Source organism: Zosterops lateralis (genome assembly GCF_965231275.1).
Source record: "Zosterops lateralis genome assembly, chromosome: 5".
Lineage (NCBI taxonomy): Eukaryota > Metazoa > Chordata > Aves > Passeriformes > Zosteropidae > Zosterops > Zosterops lateralis.
In genome coordinates, this window is record NC_139766.1 from 57430140 (window position 1) to 57451870 (window position 21731).

General features: G+C 39.7%; 1 protein-coding gene across 2 annotated transcripts in view; it reads left to right on the forward strand.

Moving 5' to 3' along the window:
* Positions 1-12114: 12114 nt before the first annotated feature.
* IL15 (interleukin 15) overlaps positions 12115-21731 on the forward strand; it is a 49813-nt gene continuing 40196 nt past the window's right edge. The window contains exon 1 of one of the 2 annotated variants that reach the window (XM_083862437.1): positions 12115-12636. The gene's annotated coding sequence lies outside the window, so the exon portion shown is untranslated. The remainder of the gene's footprint in view (positions 12637-21731) is intronic. The other variant, XM_083862436.1, reaches the window with a different exon arrangement.

Sequence of the window (21731 nt, forward strand, 5' to 3'; positions counted from 1 at the left end):
TTTCAACATGTCCTTTTAACCTCTCTTCCTTTTTGCAATAATGCTCATATATTTTACTAGAATGGTTTATTATTTCATACTGTTCCACATAACAAAGGCTCTATAAAACCTTTATAAAACCTTTATAAATTAAGTAGATTGTGGCTTTTGGAACAAAAATATTTTTAAAGCTTTAAGATATCATGCACATATCTCCTAACTCCCCTTGTTAATCTACCTTATGGAATTGTCTGCTCTTTAAAGGCAGCACTTTCTTCTGTCCTTGTATTTCCTAGTTATGAAAATCTTCCATAAATCCTCCTCAAGAAGCCTGTGTTAATATTTTCACCCATGGGATCATGATTTTTAATCTTGACATTCACACTTTAAAAGTACCTTCATCTTTCTACATGACAGTAATGCAGAAGTGAACTTTTTCCAAATGAAAAATTACCTTAGAAAATTTACCCTTCCCTATAAACATCTAAATCCATGCATATTAAAAAGAATCCTTTTTGTTTATTTGATGCAAAAACATGAGCCATTATAAAAACAGAGAAAGAAGTCATATAATATTTTGTTTCAGGTAGAAAAGTCATTTTCCTCAAAGTGAAAATTCTCTGTAATGGTAAATAATTATCATGGAGCAGCCAGTAACAGGTGATGCTAATTTATACCAGCTGATTTGCCCTTACTTGACATGTGGTTCATATCTGCCTTTATCCCTAAAGATCACCAATTTTCTGGAAAACATGGCAATTTTCCCTGGGAAATATATCTGGGAAAAAATAATCTGGGAAACATGGTGAAAGGTTGCAGCGAAGTAAAATGATTTTTTTTTTCACCTCTTATCAAATGGTTGTGGGATACTTTCCACTGCAAACACCTAGGTCATAGTTTGAAAAGCACATTAAAAGATATGATAAAGCTCTAATTCACATAAAAGAGCTTAGATGCTACAAGAATAAACATATGGAAACTTTTTGAAAGCCTAATTTAAAAATCATCTGCTGAAGCTGCAGTAGTTACCACGTAGTAATGTAAGAGAAGTAAATAAAAAGTAAGAGAAGCCTGGGGTCAGCCCACCAGTGTTTGAGGGACAATGTGCCAGTGAGGTCCTTCAGTCTGCTGTCTCAGCAGAGGCAGAGGATGGAGATCCACATGGCAGCAAAGACACAGGGATTATGGATGGGTTAGAAACCATGGAAGCTCCTGAGACTAGGAATTACGGCTACTTCCTGCAAAAAGCAGGGGATTTGGTTGTCTAGAGCCTAATGATGGTGACAATGGTATTGAGTGCTTATGGGTAAGGATCTGGGGAAAGGCCAGCAAGACAGATGTCATGGTGGGAGTCTGTTATAGACCATCCAGCCAGGGTGAACAGGCACATGGAATATTCTACAAGCAGCTGGGAAGAGTCCTGCTCATAGGGGACTTCAGCTTACCAGACACCTGCTGGAAATACAATACAGTAGAGAGCTGGAAATATAATACAGCGGAGAGAAAATGATTTAGGAGATCCCTGGAGAGTGTGGAAGAGAACTTCCTCATGCAGCTGGTCAGTGAGCTTACCAGTGAAATCACTCCACTGGACCTGCTGTCCTATTTTTTTATATCCTCTCTTTGGGGCATGCTTATAAGTTTATATTTAAGAGTCAGACAACAGCTCTTAATTTGCACCTGTTAAAAATATTTCTGGATGTGTAATCCACAAACTAGTCACAATAGACTACAGGGACAAGTGATTAAAGTCATGAGGATAAAGCAAACAAGTGCTTATTTGCAGTGGTTTCTAGGATTAGATTAGCGAGTCTGTTACACAATGTCCTACACCATGTTAAAATTCCAATTCCCCAAATGTCCAAATATTCACATAGAAAGGTTCAATTGGTTCTGAAAGTTCAGCACAGACACACCTAGGGTAGAAATCATGAACCACATATGCATTCAGTTAGGGCTAAAAATTCTTATAATGAAAGAGCTGTACTTTCCATGCTTCTAGAAGTATTGTACTAGGGACATACTGCATTTACAATGACATGCAAAGAGGCATTACCCAAACTTTTAGATTCATGACTGTTTAAACAAAAATATAGATCTCACATATCAAGACAAATAGCTGAAAATCACTAGGGTCTTCAGTGATGCAATTAAAATGTTTAACTTCGTTTATGACAGGGAACAGATCATGCCACCAAAAATAAGAAGTAAGTTCTCTTTAGCAGGAGAAGCATAGAAGACAAATAGTGAACAAATAGCACTGTGAACAAAGGGGGATGCCTGTTTAAGATCTGATGTGAGTGACTGTGACAGCTTGCAGAGCTTTTTGCTGCCTGAGAGAGACAAGCTGTCTGAGGACACAAGGGGATCACTGGGGAAGGGTCCCTGTGTCCTGGCTTTGCTTTCAAACTCCCCATTTGCTTCTGGCCAGTGGATGGCAGGCAGGCTGCATCCTGGGATAAGGGGCCTTTGGTTTGACTCAGTGGGGGCTTCCTATTGCCTTCCCCTCCTGAAGATCTGACTGATGTGTTGAGGTCCAAGCTGATAAAAAGCAGGCTCAGAATGACTGCCCTCGAGATATGGGGGCAGAAGGAGTGAGTGCACCAATCTAGATAGGTAATCTCCCATGCCTGAAAACCTGCCAGGAGAAGCACTTGGAGAAAATGGAAAATGGAGAAGAAATAAGCCCACACATTTCATTATGGACAAATTATGACAAATTATTCCTTTTGTGACAGGATAAAAAGTTGAAATTATACAGGAGAAGCAGTAGCTGTCACATCATCTTGACTTCAGTAAGATTTTTGACATACTGTCCTGTAAAATTAATAAAAGCAAGCAAGAAATCTGTCAGCATGAGGGGGCACAACCTGTTGGAGAGGTGGACTCAGGAGTGCTGTGCACAGAGGAACTGGTGTAATTGAAAGAAAGGAAAACAGGAAGGTCATTCAGGATTGTTCAAGCAGTTTCACTTTTGATGCAGCTATCAAATGAAACCTCTGCTCACAAAACCTCAGGCAGTATTAAACAGAAGGAATGAGAAATGTTTTGGAAGGGAAAAGTAGACCACAAAATAATATTGAAAAAGGTCTTCCTGCGTTTGCCACAGGATCCTCCCTTTGATGTGCACCTTCCTTGCATGTCCTGTTATGCCACATTCCTGTAAAATTTTTCAGCACACTGGACATTTTGAAGAGAGCATCAATAAAATATCCATTAGGCATGGTTTAGGCACATGTGCTCACATTTTAGGGCAGAAAGATGGACTAGACATTGTCAAAAATCCTTTACAACTCAGTTTTTGATCTATTTTAACAAAAGTAATTCCCAATTTGTATTATATGCTCAACTGAAGAACACTCTATATAAACGCTACAACATATAAATAACAAGAAATCACAATGATGACCAGAAAAACAGCTCTTCTCTTTCTTAAGTAGGAAAGTAGTTATTTTTAAATTATCAGATAGCATATATTAATATTTCTAGTACTTTTAAAACCTCAAGTTACACTGCCCTTCCCTCAGGAATCACACCATGGCCATTTATGTTCCTGAAACAGCCTTGAGAAGTTCACGAGTTTCATATATTCGTCCTGCTCCTGAGAAATATACAAATTAGCCCAAACCACTCGTTTTAAGCTCAAACTTCCTACTTCAGCCAGAGCACAGAGGATTTGATTTAAAGTTCTTGAATATAGCTTTTGCTAATTGGGGTGAATGGCAGTGAAAAAGGCCTCCAAGTCCTCGTAGTTTATGATAATATGAACTCGCACCATCATCAGTTTTAATTCACTTCTTCATACATTCAGTGCAAAGACTTAGTCCTTTCCCCTTGCCAAGACAAAATGCATCCCTTGCTCCTCTGGAATGCAGAAGACTGTGTTTATCAGATTCCTAGGTCTAAGTTTCTATTGATAGGTGTGTGAGAGTAGGTTAGAATTGATTCCACGTAGTCACCCAGAAATGAAAAGAGTAAAGTATGCAATTTTATGGACCAACTCCATGTAATGTAAATCTTGGAAAACACAGTGTCTCTACCAGTATAAATACATGGAAGGGTTTGCAAGAAAGTGTTATATCAGCAGGAATTCAATTCTATCCCTCCCCTAAACCACACAACATTGATTTTTAAAGATAGGAAACTAGCTACAATGGGAGCTGCACAAAAATAGATGCTCTCAGGTTAACAGTAGGTGTCACTTCAGGAGAAATCCTGTGGTTAGAAAAATCAAATTACAAGATGCTGCCTGTTATGTAGGTATCTGGGAAGCGACAAGAAATACCATGGTCTTTCAGATCTGAGATTTTGGACAGATTTTATAATTATTTATTTCTCAGGGGACATCACATCCACTGTTCTTCTGGAGCATGCTTACACTGGCCACTCATACATGTCTTGCAAGTTCACTATTTACTGTCATCATTACACAGCATTTAAACACAAACATTACTATATTAAGTTGCACTCTCACAAACAGAAATCTTTTTGAGACAATGTATTTCCCTGAGTCTAAACTTGATTTAATTCCTTGATTTGCTTTCCTTCCTAAGGACCACCTATCAGTACTTGAATTCTTATCTGTCCTCTACAATCTCTTCAGCTCTTTCAAAGTGCTAAAGTCTCAACATTTTTTCCAGTGAAAAAACATCTTTGCCTCTATTGATTAAAATTCACTATATATGATTTTTATTTATATTTGAAATATTTGTGGATGTTACTCTTTGGTTATATTTGACTAAGTACTGTACAAGTACACAAGACAAAAAAAAGGCAAAGCAGCTGTGGGTGCTTTGAGTCTCAACTCTTCAATAATGCTTTTTACAAAAACCTGCTTTATTTTCTCCCACATTTTCAACTCTGCAGTGAATATAATAATCTGTTGAGCATCTTTCATCTATTATTTTAGTACATACTTTGATCCAACCATAGTGGAAAAAGGTTTTGGCTTATTGTGTTTCCCTAGTTTGGCCAATGTTGCACCAGCAATTTAAAGGGCTGCTGCTGCTTTACACTCTGTGCTAGGACACAGTCCAGAAGTTTGCCTTTGGTTTTTTCCTATTTGGAACCACCTGGATCAGATTTCAAAGCCCACTGAAGAGTAACAAGAACATTAAGTCATATATGAGGGACAGCTAGACATACCAGTGTCAGGAAATGCTGTATGCATCTGCAAGCCAGCCCCATTTTGGACATTCATACAGACAGTTCATGGAAGCTGCTTGCTGGACAGGTAGAGTTCAATGGCCTGACACTGGAAAACCTGTCCATAAACACATTGGCTCTTTTTGGGATAGATTAAGTACACTCAGATAAATCATGAGGGAAACAGAGAAGACTTGAAATGCGCTGCACTTTTCTCCTGTCCTTGCTACTGCATGATTTCGTACAATGAACTTTAGTCCAATAGGCCAGACAGTCAGGAGGCAGAGGACGGGAGAGATCAGAGTGAGCAGGGGAGGATAAAAATGGGGAATCTCCATTCCTATGCATGTCAAACATTTCTGTGTCCCTTGTGTCCCAGTGAAAGCAAAGGTAAAGCAGCCAGAGGAAGCTTTTGCTCCTGAAAAACAAATGCTCTGGGGAGAGGTGAGAAGTAACAGATGGGAAAATCATTGGTCTGAAGACAATAAACTATTGTAAACCCCAGGTCTGAAATTAAAAACAACCAATTATTGATGGTAAATTATGATGGCATACAGCTGGACTGTGAGCCACAATGAGAGGAGGAGGGGATTGGCTGCAGAGAGCGGACACCAGCCAAGCCCTGACAACAACGTAAGCAGGCAGCTATTGGCCAGTGAGGTGGGTGGTAACCAATGACAGCCAATCAGGTTCGAGCACAGAGTTTTGAACAGCCTATATAAGAGCAGTGCACGCCACTGAATCTCTCTCTGCCGCATGAAATCCAATGGCGTGTCGTCTCTCCATCTCTCCCCACTGCGACAGTGAATTTCAAACCACCACCTTATCATCAACTAGTCAGTTTTGCCAGCTCCCAGAGCATTCACTCTTTCTCTACATAGTGTGCCTTATATTACCTACAGAAAGCACATTGATTTTTTTCACGTAAAGGAGTGATACTTTGGGGTGATGTAGGATTTCAATATTCCACAAGGGTCATAATATATTTTCATATATTCCCTTTATATACCCTTGAAGTCTGAAAGCAAGATGACAAAACAGAAGACAACTTTGAATTTGGTATGACTCCTAATTTAAACTAGTTGGAGAAATCTCTTTCCTTCCTTTTGGCTAAATCTCTTAAATTTTTAGGGTTTAGAATACATTCTGCCCATGTGATAGCTAAATATCTTTAGCTATTATTTCTGTTCAGTTTTTAAGAAGTGTTTTATACTTTTGTCACAATAGCTCTGATCATTAAAGAGAATTGTATTAGGGCATGAAGAAACCATAAAACAGTAATATAAGACAAGAAATTTGATACAAACGTCATGGTTATTTTACTTTAGTATTAAAGAAAAAAAAGGGAAATGATCTTGATGGAATGTACATCATTACTCAGTTACATTCCTCTTTCATCTCTGTAGTGTATTAATCTCTCTCATGTTATTCTTTCTAGTAGGACTTACTTGCATCCACATATGCGTCAACACCAAATTTTCCTTAAAACTTCAATTACAAATGGCAAATGAGCCACACAGCAAGCTGCTAAACTCAGAGACGGTGTCTGCATGGGCTGAGACATTTTCAGAAAATGTTTTAACAAATTGTTAGCTGAGAGGAAAGGAATCCACCCTCCCTCTCCCAAAAGGCTCAGTTTCATTACTATAATGTAAAATTTTGACTCTCCAACTCGCCATTCTGGAATTTCTGTTGAGAAACACCTAGAAAATGCTTGTCTGGAAAAAAGATAAATTGACTGATACATGTTTTGTATGCTGTGCTTTATACTGTATAAAGATGCTGCTTTCAGGGGAGGATTCTGAGCTACAGATCCTGGTTGGAGGCAGCCAAGGGCATTTAAATGCTCAAAAGGCTCTTTCCAGCCCTGCTACTTGTCTAATTTAGGCATTGCTCTGTTCAGCCTGAGCACCCCAACAGGGAAATGTGCCTGCTTCCCCAAGGCACTGCTCTGGGCTCCAGCTACCCAGTGCAGAAGGTAACCAGTCATCTGAGGTTAAGTAGCACAGCACATAATTCCAAAGAAGTAGTTGAGTTCTGTTCCTGTGAGAACTATCTTGGAAAGTAAGGATTAGAATCATCAACGGTTTTGTGGATTTGGCATGTAGTTCCCTGCATCAGAGAATGAACTGCAAGAGCTTTGGGATCTGGCTGCTCCACCCGAGTCTGACTAACACAGAGAGAAATAACACAGGTATAATTTGAGAGAACCTCTGTAGTGAAAGGATTCCTTTAGGGATGTTAGCCAGCTTTTTTTATTCGTATAATTATTTTATATGTCAAATTTTCCTGTCATGCAATTTGTAGAGCAACTTTCTTAGTGTCCTGGGTTGCAGTGTAGGATGTACACAAAGTATTTATTCTATCACCATCTTCATGAACTGTTGAAACCAGGTGGGGCAGTGTTCTTCCCAGGCCCCCTGCCTTTGGGCTGTCTTCTGCTAATGGCCCATCCACGCCTGGCCCATGAGTCACAGGTAACTCCCTCCAGGAGTTATCTCTGTTTAATGGGCCATCAAGGACCCACGTCACAACTCATCATTCCATTGTGAGATGCTCTGCCCAGGGGGAGGAGCCAAGCATTCTCATCTGGATAAAATCTGGGATTTGGGACAGTGCAAGCAGCCCTTACCTACTGGATTCCCAGAGAACCAGAGCTATCAGACCTTTCTACAGGATCACTGCTTCAGGAAGACCACCCCATCTGAACCATCCTGCTCAGGTTGTATTCTGACTCTGTCAGTGGTCCGTTGTGTTATTGCATTTATTTTATTTTTACCTTTTTACTTTTCTTCTTATTAAATTGTATTTCTGACTTGGAGCCTCTCACTCGTTTTGCTTTCAAACCACGACACTTAGGAAAACTTGTAGGCTGAAATACCGCAAATATTTTTTCTAAATAGAGTAGTATGTGTTCACCTGGCACTTAGGATTATATGCTCCTAACACAACCCAAACTAAGAGCTGCACGTTTCTCTGTGTTAACTTTTAACAGATTCAGAAACATATTTCTACAATTTTATGCATTAAATGCCTTTCCCTTTGTTTTGCTTTGGCTGATTTAGCAGTTGTTCTGGTTTTGCTTGGAAACACTGTCTCTTTAAATAGGAATAGCTCATTCTTAGTGGCAATAGTTGATAAATTATAACATGCCAGAAATATTGTGCACGCTTCTGAAAGGCGTAGTAATAATAATGTCTCTCCAGATGTGCCTAGAAATTAAATAGCAGTTTTGCAATGCCAGTTTTTAATAAGCAATCTGAAGAGTCTATAATTTAGGAAACATTACAATTTATTATGAAAAAAAGAGAGACAGATTATAGCCCTATTTGAGCCACGAACCAGAAGTTGTCTAGATTTTCAGAGGGTACACATTCCCACCTAGTAACATGTTCAGTACATTACATGTTCTATTACAGAAGGAACTACTCCAAAGAATTATTTCAGTCCTGAATATTGGTATGTGTGGTTACAGCACTGGTGCAGAGCAGATACCAAATTCAGTTATGTGTATGAACATGACAATTTCCAGAAAAGCACCTTCCAATCTTATCTGAAAGACAGATTGATGTGAGTCCCTCATCGTACAAGCTCCTCTCTGTCATGTCTTTCTCAGTAGCAAGGAACTCTGCTGCTAGCCCCCATCACTAGAATCAAGACTCACCTTTGCTGAACCTTCATGGAGTAATGGTGAAGGCTGCTGGAAAACTAGGATGTGTCTTCTCAGTGGCAGAAGGCTGTTTCCCCTGGAACTGCCTTCTCTTTCTGCCACACTGGCAATGGTGGAGGAAGCCAAAGATGTACATCCTTATCAGGTTTTTATATCCATCCTGTCACCTAGAGGAAGAAGACAACAGTTCCTTCATCTTCCTATGCAGAAATTCATAGAGTTGATAATTGATGGTGTAGTAGTTCAGCCCTGCAGCAAAAATTCAAAGACAGCAGGAACATTATAACAAAAAAAAAAAAAAAAAAAAAAAAAGGACTTTGGAAGAGATATGCTTTAAATTGCAATTATGTTTTAAATTGCAATTATTGTCCTCTACGTGTTCCTATATATTTGGGTTCAAGTTTGCTAAAGGTTTTGGAATTCATTTAAAGAAAATTAAAATCATTATAGAGCATTATGTTTTAACAGAGCTGATAACTTACCAGTGAAGATCTCCATTTCAAGACCTTTTATTAAAATGACTGATACTAAGACAGTAGGTGAGAAGAGTGTAGTGCACTCCCTTCTTTAAGCATTCAGAAATTTAGCAAATGAAGTTGGATTTGGGCTGAATCAGCTGGGCCCATCCAACAGGGGTCTGTGTTTGCTAGAACTACTGGTTTTTGCTTACCCACCCGAACACATAGACTGCTCTGGAAAAACCTTCTTCCCTCTGTTTCTTCACATCTGCTCCTGTAGCAATACTTCCTCTCCCGGTGTTCAGCTACAGGACTAACACCCATTCCCAAAGAATTCCATGAGAATGTGGGCAAACTTTTATGAGCAGAGAAACCACAAACTTGCTGAGAGTCATGCAGTTGCACAAAACATCAGGTTAATGTTGTTTGAAAGCAGGATGGCCACTTTTGAGTGTTCAGTTTTCGTGCTTTATTTCCAAAATGACAGTCATGCATCTGTTTTCACTTTACAGTTTGCATTCACATTCTTTGTCACTGCACTTAAAACACTAAGTTAAAATTTAGTTGCTGCTTAGTGAGAATAATTGCCAGTATCTTGCCAAACAGCCTGTGTCCACTATAAATGAAAGCCACATAAATTAGAAGGACATATTTTACTTGCAAGGGAACCTGAGAATAATTTATAGTATAAATAAACACCTTGATATGGCTAGTAGCAAGCAGATGATCGTAAAATGTCTCCTGTGTGATTAGGGAGCACATTTTTGTGTAATTAAGAAAATGAATGAGAGTTCAATTCTGAGGGAGTGCTAGTGATATTGCCACCCTACTGTAATATAACACATACTGACACTTGCATTACTTTTATATACAACTAATGTAATTTCTAGGAATACTTTTTATATTAAGCTAGAAATATATTTTAAACTTCAAAAGGCCCAGAAAAACACAGTGCTTAAAACAAGAACAAACCCAGAGAGATAGTTAAAAAAAATCCAATCTACATGCAATGATTTCATTTTACTGTGTTCAAGGGATATTTTTGGAAAAGTGATTTAAAAAAAAAAAGTAAGCAAGTTATTCTTTGCCTATTGTCACATAATTACTTAATACCTCAATCTTTGTGTGCTTGTTTTTGACTGTTTTCTTATAAATTTCTCCTAGTTTAGAAAATTCTGTCAAATTTAGTAAAGCAAAAGTATCATATCAAAGAGAAAAACAAATAGAAAGTATTCCAATTTCTTTCAGATTTAAACCGTGGCAAATATGAGACACCTTGGGACCCAAGTCAAAGTATATACCTGTACACACATGTACACTTGATATAATTTACTTTTACTCTTTGAGCTGGAGTGAGCTAAATAAACAGATATTTATGACCACTCTTATCTGAAAATAAGAGCTCTTATCATAAGACTGTTAATAAATGGATATATTCCTTTGGTTTAAATACTTAACCAAGGTGATGTTTTTCCTGCAATCCTGGTACTTCTTTTCATAATCTGTCACTAGCTGTGGAAAGTCTGTATTTTTATATTTGCTTTCAAAACCTGCCCAGGTTTCTAACAGCTGCCAGGTGAAGCAGATTTCACCTGTCATGTCTGTACACCTGCTTAAAAAGTGACATTCACAGCCTCCATTGAAGCAAAGTACAAGGAGCACAAGTAGCTGCTTTTCTGGAGACACAGATAAGGTATCATGTGAGAGAGCAAAGAGTCCCTGGCAAGCATGAAATTGTGAGTTCTGTGCTTTTTTTTTTTTTTTTTTCTCTCTGCAGTGCAGTGACTGCAAATCTGATCCTGTGCAGGAGGTAATTAATGTGGTGGCATTTCATTCTGGTGCCTTCTCTGCAGAGTGGATGCTGGACCCAAATTTTGGACCACAGGACTCCAGGGTGTTGAGAAAGACCTGTGAGCTGTCCCACACAATGAATTAGTCATGCAGCCCCCTGTAACTGCTCTCTGGACACATTCAGTCCCAGGCGCTGTTTCTCTCACTTGTAGAACAGCTGTTGAAGGTACAGAAGTCTTATTTATGTCATGAATAGATTTTTGGAATCTTTCTGTAATAGAACATGCCAGCACAGTGAATTAACTCGTATTGTTTTATTAGTAGTGTTCCTGAAAAAAACATTATTTCACTGAGAAGAAAGAAGGAAATGCCTAGCTCCAGAAACTCATCTCTTCTTCAGTAAGGAGTCAGAGTAATTTCTAAAACCCTGTTATTTACCTGCAGAATATTTTTGCCATGTCTCAGTGTGATGTGCACAGAATAACAACTAGCACTCAGACCAGCACACCTGAGGATATAAAGAAGATTGCACAGAGATCAAGTACTATTTTCACTGTTGCCTCTCAAATGCATGAAACTTACACAGGTAAGTGATGGTTCCTGGAAACCTGACAGTACTCTTGGGGAGCTGCTAAGTCTCATCTTCAAGACATTCAAGTTTATCTCAAGGAACAAAAGTTTTTTTATTATGAAGACTTCAGGATTACAGCTGCCGTTGCCGATGATTATTATAGACACTAAATCCCCCCTTTTCCTAACAGTTAAAAATCCACAACTTTGGATTTCAATGCAATTTGCAGATTATTCTTTTCAGCTCCTTCAGATCCTTTATAAGGATCTTCTGCTGGCCTATGCCACCTCTCTGCCCTGCTGTTCCACAGCAAGCCAGATGGAGAAGACTTTTGGAGAAACTCTTTTCTCTTCACAACTTTCTTCCATGGCCTCTTGGTGTTGTCCTGAAAGGCCACTGCATTTTCCCACTTAAGGCAGCTGCCCCAGTAAAAAAAACACTGTTCATGTTGCAAAGAGGAGGAGGAGTCACGGCACAAAGTTACAGTGTCTGCTTCCAAGCGCGGCAACTCTGCCAAACCCTGGCCCAGAGGTTAAGCTACAAAGCGCAGCAGCAGGGGCACAAACCATGAGCCTTCTTCCTTTAGGGAATGCTAAACAGGAGTGTCCAGGAAGGTCCATGCTTCAGATAGCAGTCAGCTGCTTTTCCTTTGGCAGTCACATGCCTGCCTTCTAAATTGTAGGCATATGTATTTCTCCACAGGTTTTTTTTTTGTGTTGTTTTGTTTAGGTTTAGTTTCCCCAAGTTTGAAAGTTGCTCGGAAGTGGCAGTAGGAAATGCTTACGGTCTGCTCTTTGTCCTGAGAATAATTTCCACCTTATTAGGTACAAAATTATTTATATAACAACTGAAAGTAAAACAGAATGGAGGAGGGGGTGGAGCATATGCTGCTGTCACTTGTGCAAACATTATTTTAACGTCTGTGTCACGTCGACTTGCTGCTCGACACTCCGAGACTTGTGAGTATTTCAAAACTTTTGACATCCTCTTGTTTTTCGTTTTTTCGTCATTGTAATAAAAAGGTGAGGGAACTTAGAGCTTAGCTTCATATTATTAAATGCTTTTAAAAACTGTCTAATAAGATTTCGTATAAAAAACATAGTTTAAGTATTGTATTTAACCTTGCACTTGGCACCTGTTTTTCTCTTTCTGCTGTGTTAGAGAAATCAGCAAATAGAGAAAACTGGAACTAGCCTGAAAATTTGTAATTGTTTGCTAACAAATTCACTCAGCGAAAAATGAGGAGGAAACAAAGCTACTGCTTGGAGCCTGGTTAACATAGCGAGGACAGAGGCAAAAGAACTGGGAGAAAAGTTATTTACTTAGTGTATACAGTTGAAAGAGTATTAAATGCAGGCAGAGAACAGAAAATCTGCAGTCGGTGGAATCCTACTGAAAACAGTGACAGAGTTTCTGTAGATGATAGTGTAACAGGGAGGTTACAGTGTAATAAGGAGGTTTTAATCAGTAGCAAACAAGAGTAAACACATGCACTGATGAGTCTTGTTAAAAATAATGCTTTCTACCTAGTCATGTAATCATGGAAAAGGGAAAAGATGCAGGGTGTAGAAACTTGTCATGGATTGTATTGTCAAAACCTGCAAAATTATATCTGTGTATGCGTAATAGGAAGTTCTCCTTCCTGTGCATAACCACTATCTTGCAATTCCTTCTGTGTAAAGAAGATATTTTTAGGCAGCTTTCTTTTGAGAGAGTCTTATATTGCGGAACAAACTCCTGATGATAATCATCACAGCATGTTTGGCTATACTTTCCGAGTAGTATGTAGTGTAGCGCTTCCTTTGTTTCTCAGGATCGGGTTTATTTCTATTTAGAATTACATATTTGCTTGGCATGTACCAGTGAAATGGAAAGGTATCACTTGGTTATAAATGTATCTTGGAAGGAGATAATTATAGGTCAACATAGTCTAAATGAACAATTTTTATAGCTTAATAGAGGTGGTTAATTTGGGAGTCTACTGCACTGTTCTAAGCTTAGAGTGTGACTTCATAGCTGTGCCCTGCCCTGCACCCACACCAGAGGCAGAAGTGGGCAACCCCTGGTACAGGGACCAGTGCTCCAGGAATGGGGATATCCGGGAGTGTGAGAGAGACAAACTGCTGGAATTGCACCCCCAGACAGGCCCTGCATGATGCAGGGGATTCCTGGTCCTCTCTCTGCCTGTCAGAGCACAGTGACTTAAGGGATGGAGGAATGTCGACAGGCTCCTGCACGTCTCACCTGTGACTGCCCCAGTGCCCCAGGTGGCCTGGCACATGAGTGGGAGGCTCTGCAACTGGAATGGAACAATAATGAGGAGGATGGACCATCTGTCTTGGAGGGGCCACTGTAGTTAATTCAGCCTGTGCCCTGTGTCAAAATTGCTTCCATATAGAGAAAAAGACAGGTGGACGTCATAGAAGATCCTGTCTGAAGGGGACAGAAAGCCCTATATGCAGACCAGAAAGGCTTCAGGAGTTCTGCATCCTTTCTGGGCCCTGGCTTAAAGATTGTGAGGTGAAAGTGTCCTCCTGTGGCACAACCCTCTGGTTATTATCTATTTTCTGTTTTCTCAGGGAGGCAGTGATGAAGTTGCAACAAGAAGTTCAAGGGCAATTAAGAGACTCCAGAGCCTTGGGATGGCTGTTAGGGGATCAGGAGCACAACTGTTGCTCTATGCATCCAGTTGCAGGGGAGGAATGGTACAATCCAGCAGACCAATACCTGGCTCCAAGCCTGTGTCACCCACAGAATTTAGGGATTTTGGTCATGATTTCGTCTACTCAACACCAGACCTGTTGGCAATGGATGGGGTAGACCTGTCCCAAAGGAGGAAAAGGATCTTTGCACAGAAGAGCAGGGCTTATCAAAACAACTTTAAACTAGAATGGGGAAAGGGGTAAAACCAGGCTCACTAGAGGCAAACTTGAAGGTATCCCACCAGATTTTGCCTGACTGTGCTTCTGTCTGCCACTGGAGGTAGGGGATGGAGATCCATATGGCAACAAAGACACAAGGGTCAGTAATGTTTTGGAAGCTGTGGAAGCACCTGAGAATGGTAATGTAGGAATTAGACTTCCTCTCCCCAAGGAGGTCGTGGAATCAACACCTCAATGGAAGTGCCTCTGCACCAGCACACACAACATGAGCAAACAGGAGGTTAAGCATGAAGTAAATTAGGAGGGCCAAAGCCCAACTGAAGCTTTATCTGGCTACTGCCCTAAAAGACACACACACAAAAAAATATTTCTGTGAATACATCAGCAATGGGACTAGACCTGTCAGCCTGACTGTGCTGCTGGGGAAGGTTACAGAGCAGATCATCTTGAGTGCTACCTAGCCTGTATCAACAATCGGACAACCAGAGAATCAGGCCCAGGATCAGGCATGAGGAGTCCTTGTCCTTGACAACTCCTGCTTGTCTTAGCTGATTCCCCTCCGCAACACTCTTCTGAAGAAATTGGATGATCATGGGTTGGACTGGTGTAGTCTTTGCTGGGTGAAAAACTGACTGGTTACCCAAGCCCAGAGTGGTGGTGAATGGAATTAAATACAGATGGCAGCCAATCACCAGTGGAGTTCTCCAGGCCTCAGTGCTGGGGCCAGCCCTGTTCAGTATCTTTATCAAATGATCTGGATGAAGGTGTCAAGTGCACCCTCAGTTTGCAGATGACAGGTTGGGTGGGAGTGCTGACCTTCTGGAGGGTAGGAAGGCTCTGCAGAGGTCTGGACAGGCTGGATTGAGGGACCAAGGACAACTGTTCAACCTTGTTTGGTTGAACAAGGCCAAGTGCCAAAGTTTGATGCCATGCAATGCTACAGACTTGAGGCAGAGTGGCTGGAAAGCTGCCCTGTGGAAGAGGACCTGGGGGTGCTGGTCAACAGCAGCTGAACATGAGCCAGCTGTGCCCAGGTGGCCCAGAAGGCCAGTGGCATCCTGGCCTGAATCAGCAATGGTGTGGCCAGCAGGAGCAGGGCAGGGATTGTCCCCCTGTACTCAGCAGTGCTGAGGCCACACCCCAAGTTCTGTGTCCAGTTCTGGGCTCCTCAATAAAAGAAAGATATTGAGGGGCTGCAGCATGTCCAGAGAAGGGCAATGGAAGTGGGGAAGAGTCTGGAGCACAAGTCCTGTAAGGAGCAGCTGAGGGAGCTGGGGGTGTTTTGTCTGGAGAAAAGGAGGCTTGGGCATGACCCTATGACTCTCTATAAGACCCTGAAATTAGGTTTTAGCCAGGTGGAGATTGATTTTTTCGCCAGGTAACAAGTGATAAGACAAGATGAAATAGTCTCAAGTTGTGCCAGGGAAGGTTCAGATTACATGATACAGAAAGTTTCTTCACTAAAAGAGGGCTCCAGCATTGGAACAGGCTGTCCAAGGAAGTGGTAGAGTTACCAACACTGAAGATCTTTAAATGACACATAGGTGTGTTGCTCAGGTTAATGGCTGGACTCAATGATCTTAAAAGTCTTTTCCAACCTAAACAATTCTATGATGTCATTATGAATGCATTATATTTTGCTATCATTATGAATGTTTGAATTCTCTGGGAAAAATAAAATTATGGTCAGATCCATTCTAAATCTGCCTAAGAGTTCACTGAAAATAGAGAGGGGTCACAGGAGACAGAGGTACAGGCTGATGTGGAGTAGTTGGGCAGTATGTGTAATATAATGCTAGATATTTTTCCTTATGAGTGAAAATTCATCCTCAGCTTGCAGTGTCTTTCATGCCATAGACAGTGATACTGCCCATGACACATGCCAGTGTAGGTTCAGGGTTCTGTCAGAACAATGTTTCTGTTTTCTGTGCTCAGAGAGCTCAGCTTGTGCAGCCAGCACAGCAGGGAGAAAGGCAGTCTAGAACAGCTGACTGAGACATCCCATTCTGTTCAAATAATGGGGTTTGTGACCCAGAATGGGTGTCTGCTCTGCAGGCCAACACAGTGCTACTGTTTGCAGGGAAGCATAGCAGCCCATACTCAGTTTTTGGAACAAACTTGTTATTCTGCACAAAACTACAGATATAGGTCCTCTTGCTTTTTTACATGACTCAGTCTTGTTGTTATACTCTCTATTTTGACACTGCACCATCACTAGTAGCTAAAACCCAGGAAAGTGAATGTTCAGGCATTCCTGTGGGTTTGGGGGGTTTTGGTTGGGTTTTTTTTAGTTTGTTTTTGTTTTTGGTGTGGTTTTTTTTGTTGTGGGGTTTTTTTGTTGTTGTTTCGTTTTTGGTTTTGGTTTTTTGTGGGTTTTTTGGAGGCTTTTCAGTGCATTAAACACTTGGAAGATAGTGACTTTAAAGGTTATTTTAACTATAGGACTGTAATTCATTACCAATTCTCATTATTATAATACATTGCCAATTCTCTACACCAAATTATAGTGCTAGGCAAAACAAGAACATCCCAAACATGTCAATTTGCTCTCCATGCATGCTAGAATTTTTCTAATTTTCAAAAGTATTTTAAAAGTAACTGCTTAGAAATGGAGGGAGGAAATCTCTCAGTTACTTATTATCAGCTACTGATTTCTCAGAGAAATGTGTATGAAACAAAATCTTACTGTCTATAAGCAGTTACAAAATTTAAAGACATTTTCTCACTCAGCTGAGGCGTCTGATTCCCATTTTACAGGTTTTGATAGAACAGAAATTCATTCCAAGAATGAATGCTGACATATTAACCAACAAGGTGACAAGAGTTTGTCTCTAAAAAGAGCAAACTCTGGTGGAAAGCACTATTAATAGTTCCTCATGGGAATGTATGCTCAGAATTCCTTTTTGAGCTGATGTTTAGTGGGACAGAGCCATGTTGGAGGCACCTGATACTTAACACAGACAATTCTTTCACAGAGGAAAGGACTTCTGGTTTCGTATCATTGATCCCATATGAATTTATCTTCTCACTGCCTCTGTGCCAAACAGAGCAGGTTCCTGCACACTACAGGTTCCTCTGCTCTTGCTGGTCCAGTGCTGTTCCCAAGATGGGTCCTGTGATCCCATGATCAGAAGGAACCTGCAGGTAGCACCAGAAGAGAAAGACATTTAATCCAAGCGGCCTGTATTTTATCAGCGTAAACAGAGATCCCACTTGACCAGGGCTGTCATCTTTGAGATAATATTATGCGCAACTCTCTGAGATGTCTGGTCTAGCATTTCCTCCACATCTTTTAAATGATCGGGGGCCTGTTTTCCATCATCCATCAGGATTTATGGGTGGCTAGGGATAGATTTTTATATCATGATGAGAACACAAAGAATTTAGGCGCCTTGGCAGCTAATAAAAGCTTTCTGTCTTCCACTCATAAATTAATGTACTACTGTAAAATAAGGAAACTAATTCCTATTTATTTGTTTATTTATTATTTCCCTTAGAAATTAGTGAGGAATAGTAGAAATATTTGGGAGCCATCAGGAGATGTACTATATAATTAAGCTGTTGTCCTTGCTGATAAGTTACTGTAAGCAGGTAACCAGATACTTTCATCATTACAAATTATCATGCAGTATTTCATGCTATAACAGATGAGGTATTTCCTTAGTGGCAGCATAGGGTGATCATTCAGATATTGTTGATACAGCTGCTATACATTACAACTGAACAGTTTAATAGCTTACCAATTAACTCTAATGTCAATTCTAAACAATTACCAAGAAATGGTGGATGGGATTTTTTTGCCTGCTGAGGAACTGCTTTTAAAAGAATAAAGACACATGTAGACTAAAAGGGTTGCACTCTGCAGTAGTTTAAAAAGTCTTATACCAAAGTTGCTAATCCAGCCCACTCATGACTGAAATTTATCAAATATATTAGGATATGTTTTTGTAAGTAAAAATATAAAAGAAGATAATTTACTACCTGCAATTTATTTTTGAGTAGAGGGACCATCATATTCTAAACTGCTAGTCAGAAATGATTCCCACTGCACCTTTCCCTTCTCTGCCAGAAGGCTGTGAATGTCAAGGGTTCGTAATTTTCTTCCCTAGAGTTTAAGCTATAAATAAGGATGGTGTGAGAAACTTTACTGTCTCTGCTAGAGAAAGGACCTGATTTCATTAACTATGTCATGTCACTCTCTGCCATAGACTTGTTTGTGAAAATAAAAATTGGACAATGCAGTTGTTGAGCTAAAAATCTTGTGAATGATACATACAGTAGAAGACCCATTTTTTGTAAAAGAATAACAACAGTGACAAGGTTTACTTCACATATCTTAAAACACCTTTTAACTGTCAACATGTTGTTAACATACTATTAACATTGGTTATTTTTGGTTGATAAGCAACATCATAGAAAGTTGGGCATGAATTCTGTGGCCTCTTTTGATGCTGCATTGGCTAATTAAGAATGATGGCACTTCTACCAGTGAGGCCTGCACATGTTCTGGCAAGTGACAAAATTGCTGTCTGTCTTGTAAGGGGAAGTGGGACCCTTACCTGCCCTTCCAGAACTAAGGAGAGGTTTTGCAGAGACTGTGTGAAAAATCTATGTGCCTGACTTCTGAAAGCTGCAGCTGGTTACTGCCACCAACCTACTTGTAAGAGGAAAAGCTATCAACATGAGCACACTTGCTCAAAAATAACAAATTATATCTGTTAGTATAAGCCATACAGTCAAGTTGCCTTAGGCTGAATGCCAAATTAACCTCAGACCGAAATCTATGAAAATAATAGAGACAGAAGAGGCATACCTGTTAGAACAAAGGGTGGGTAGCATGCTTAAAAGGCCACAGGAGTGAGAGTCACAGTGGCACTCAAAGGCTCAGGTACTATAACCTTTGGCAGAAAAACAAGGACTGCAGTTTGTTTCCCTGGCAGTGTACTTTAGCAATTGTGTAGGTCCTAGAGTTTTTCTTTGTGCTGCTTCTTGGGAGGGCAAATAGGTCAATTTTTTTTCACGTTCCTGAGGTTTGATTAATGCTGATACTATGATTAGTTGTACTCAGGAGAGGGTGGGAAGAAGAGGGGTGAAAGGAGGGTGGCATTAGGAGCCCACCTGGAATTGCATTGGTGTCTATTCTCAGCCTGGGGATTCCAAGGGTAAACCTGTCCTGCAGTGACCAACACTAGATGCTGGTGATGGCCAAAGTCAGTAGACTGGGATTCACATGTTGCCTCATGCTTACAGCTTTCTTTCACTCATTTTATTTACTTTTCAATAATTTTTATTGAATAAGAAAAGGTCTACAGCCTTAGCTACACTATCTTATTACTTATTATAGTAATTATTAGTTTTATTATATTAATATATTATTATTATATTAATATAGTAATTATATATAGTAATTACTTATTATTATAGTAATATGGGCACAAGAAATGTGATTTTACGCTGGCTAGAATATACATATATATGTGTGTGTATGTGTGTGTATATGTTTATTTGCCACTTACCAGTATATTATATATTTTCTTCTTGACCATAGATTAGTTAATTTTCTCAAAAAGGATAGGAAAGGATAAAAAAGAGGAGTTTCACTCTACAAATGCAAAAAATATTGGAAGAACCTAAATATTTTGGGCCCAGTATGTGATACCTGGGGATGAATTTTTGTTTTAAGTGACTGTTTAGCATTCTCTAGGATTGTCTGTGTTCAGTTAGACCTCAATGTGTTCTGGTGCAGCTGTGAGGACTTGCAGTCATTTTGAACAAAGCTCTGCAAGGGCACATTTTTCTTCAAGAGTTACATTTACCCTGGAGGAACCTGAGCTAGCATCTGAGCTAGCTGACTATAGCAACTAGAAATATTTGCTCGTGGGGCATGAAGCATCCCATCCTAGGAGCAGATATGCAAAGCCATTAAAAGGGAGGATTTCTTGTAAGAGAGAAAATTATTGCTGCTTGTGAAAAATCTGTGTTAAGGAGCTTACCCAAATCACAGGAAGATGGTGAGATGAAGGCAAGGAGAAGACTAAAGGCTGCGTCCAACTGTCTTTGTCGTTGAACCCAGGTTTTCTTTTTGTGATCTTGTGTCTCCTTTCCTACACATCTTTTTTTTTAAACAAAGCTATTTATACAGGTGGTTTTTTTTTTTTTTTTGTTTTTTTTTTTTTTTTTTTTTTTTTTTTGTTTTTTTGTTTTTTTTTTTTTTTTTTTTTTTTTTCCCAGGAGCTTGGTCCATTTAGTGAAAACAATCCATTTGGTTCACAAATGCTGTATGAGAAAAAGAAAATCATTATGTCATACTCTTATCAGAGATTTAATACCTTTTTATAATTATGAATTCATGGGAAGGCAGTAAGCATAGGATTGAGTTTGAAGTTCTTGGGGAGAATATGCTTTAGTGATCATAAATCCGTCTACTTCTCCTATCCTCATTCTCTTTCCTTTCACCTCCACCATGTCTTAATTCTTTGCTGTGTTCTCCATCCGGTCATACAACTCAAATTCCACTGCTGTGCACCAGCAGCATCACTGATTTCTGTTCCTAAGCCTTCACAACACTGTTCCTGTAGAAAGCCTGTTTTATATATGTGTACACGCACACAAAAAAGTTCTGCTTGCCTTGGAAGCTCTGGGGTGGAATATGTCAGTGAAGAGACTGCGGGAGACCACCTACACAATGCCAAAAAATCTCTTCTGCAATTATGTAAATAAAATAAGCCACTCAGGACCTGGTTTATGCAATTTTCTAGGCTGCCAAACTTGAAAGCACTACCAAAAAGCACAGCTTTAATTAAATACTTATAAATATTTGCTTTATACAAAAGAGATGCACATTTTCTGCTAATTTGTTTTTGGAAATGAGTGAATTACTCTTAAGGGGACTTAAAAGAAAATCACTAGCCTGAGTAAATAATTCAGTGGAGGAAATTCCAGCTTCACCAAGTTCATTTTGATCAAAATAAAGGTAACTGAAACTGAGTCTTATTGTTTAAGACTCAGCTGCTGAGGGGATACAAAACTGGCAATAGTGTCTTTACACATTACAGAAACAAGACCATATTCTCAGCCCATATCTCTGGAATTCTCTGTGCCTCATCTTCTAAGAATGCTTATGCAATCACACATCTGTGTGTTTTTTCATATTTCCATCCTCCAACAAATTTCTTTTAATTCAAGGCCTAATTTCCTTGTATAGTTCACATTTGGAAGCGGCACATACAGGACCC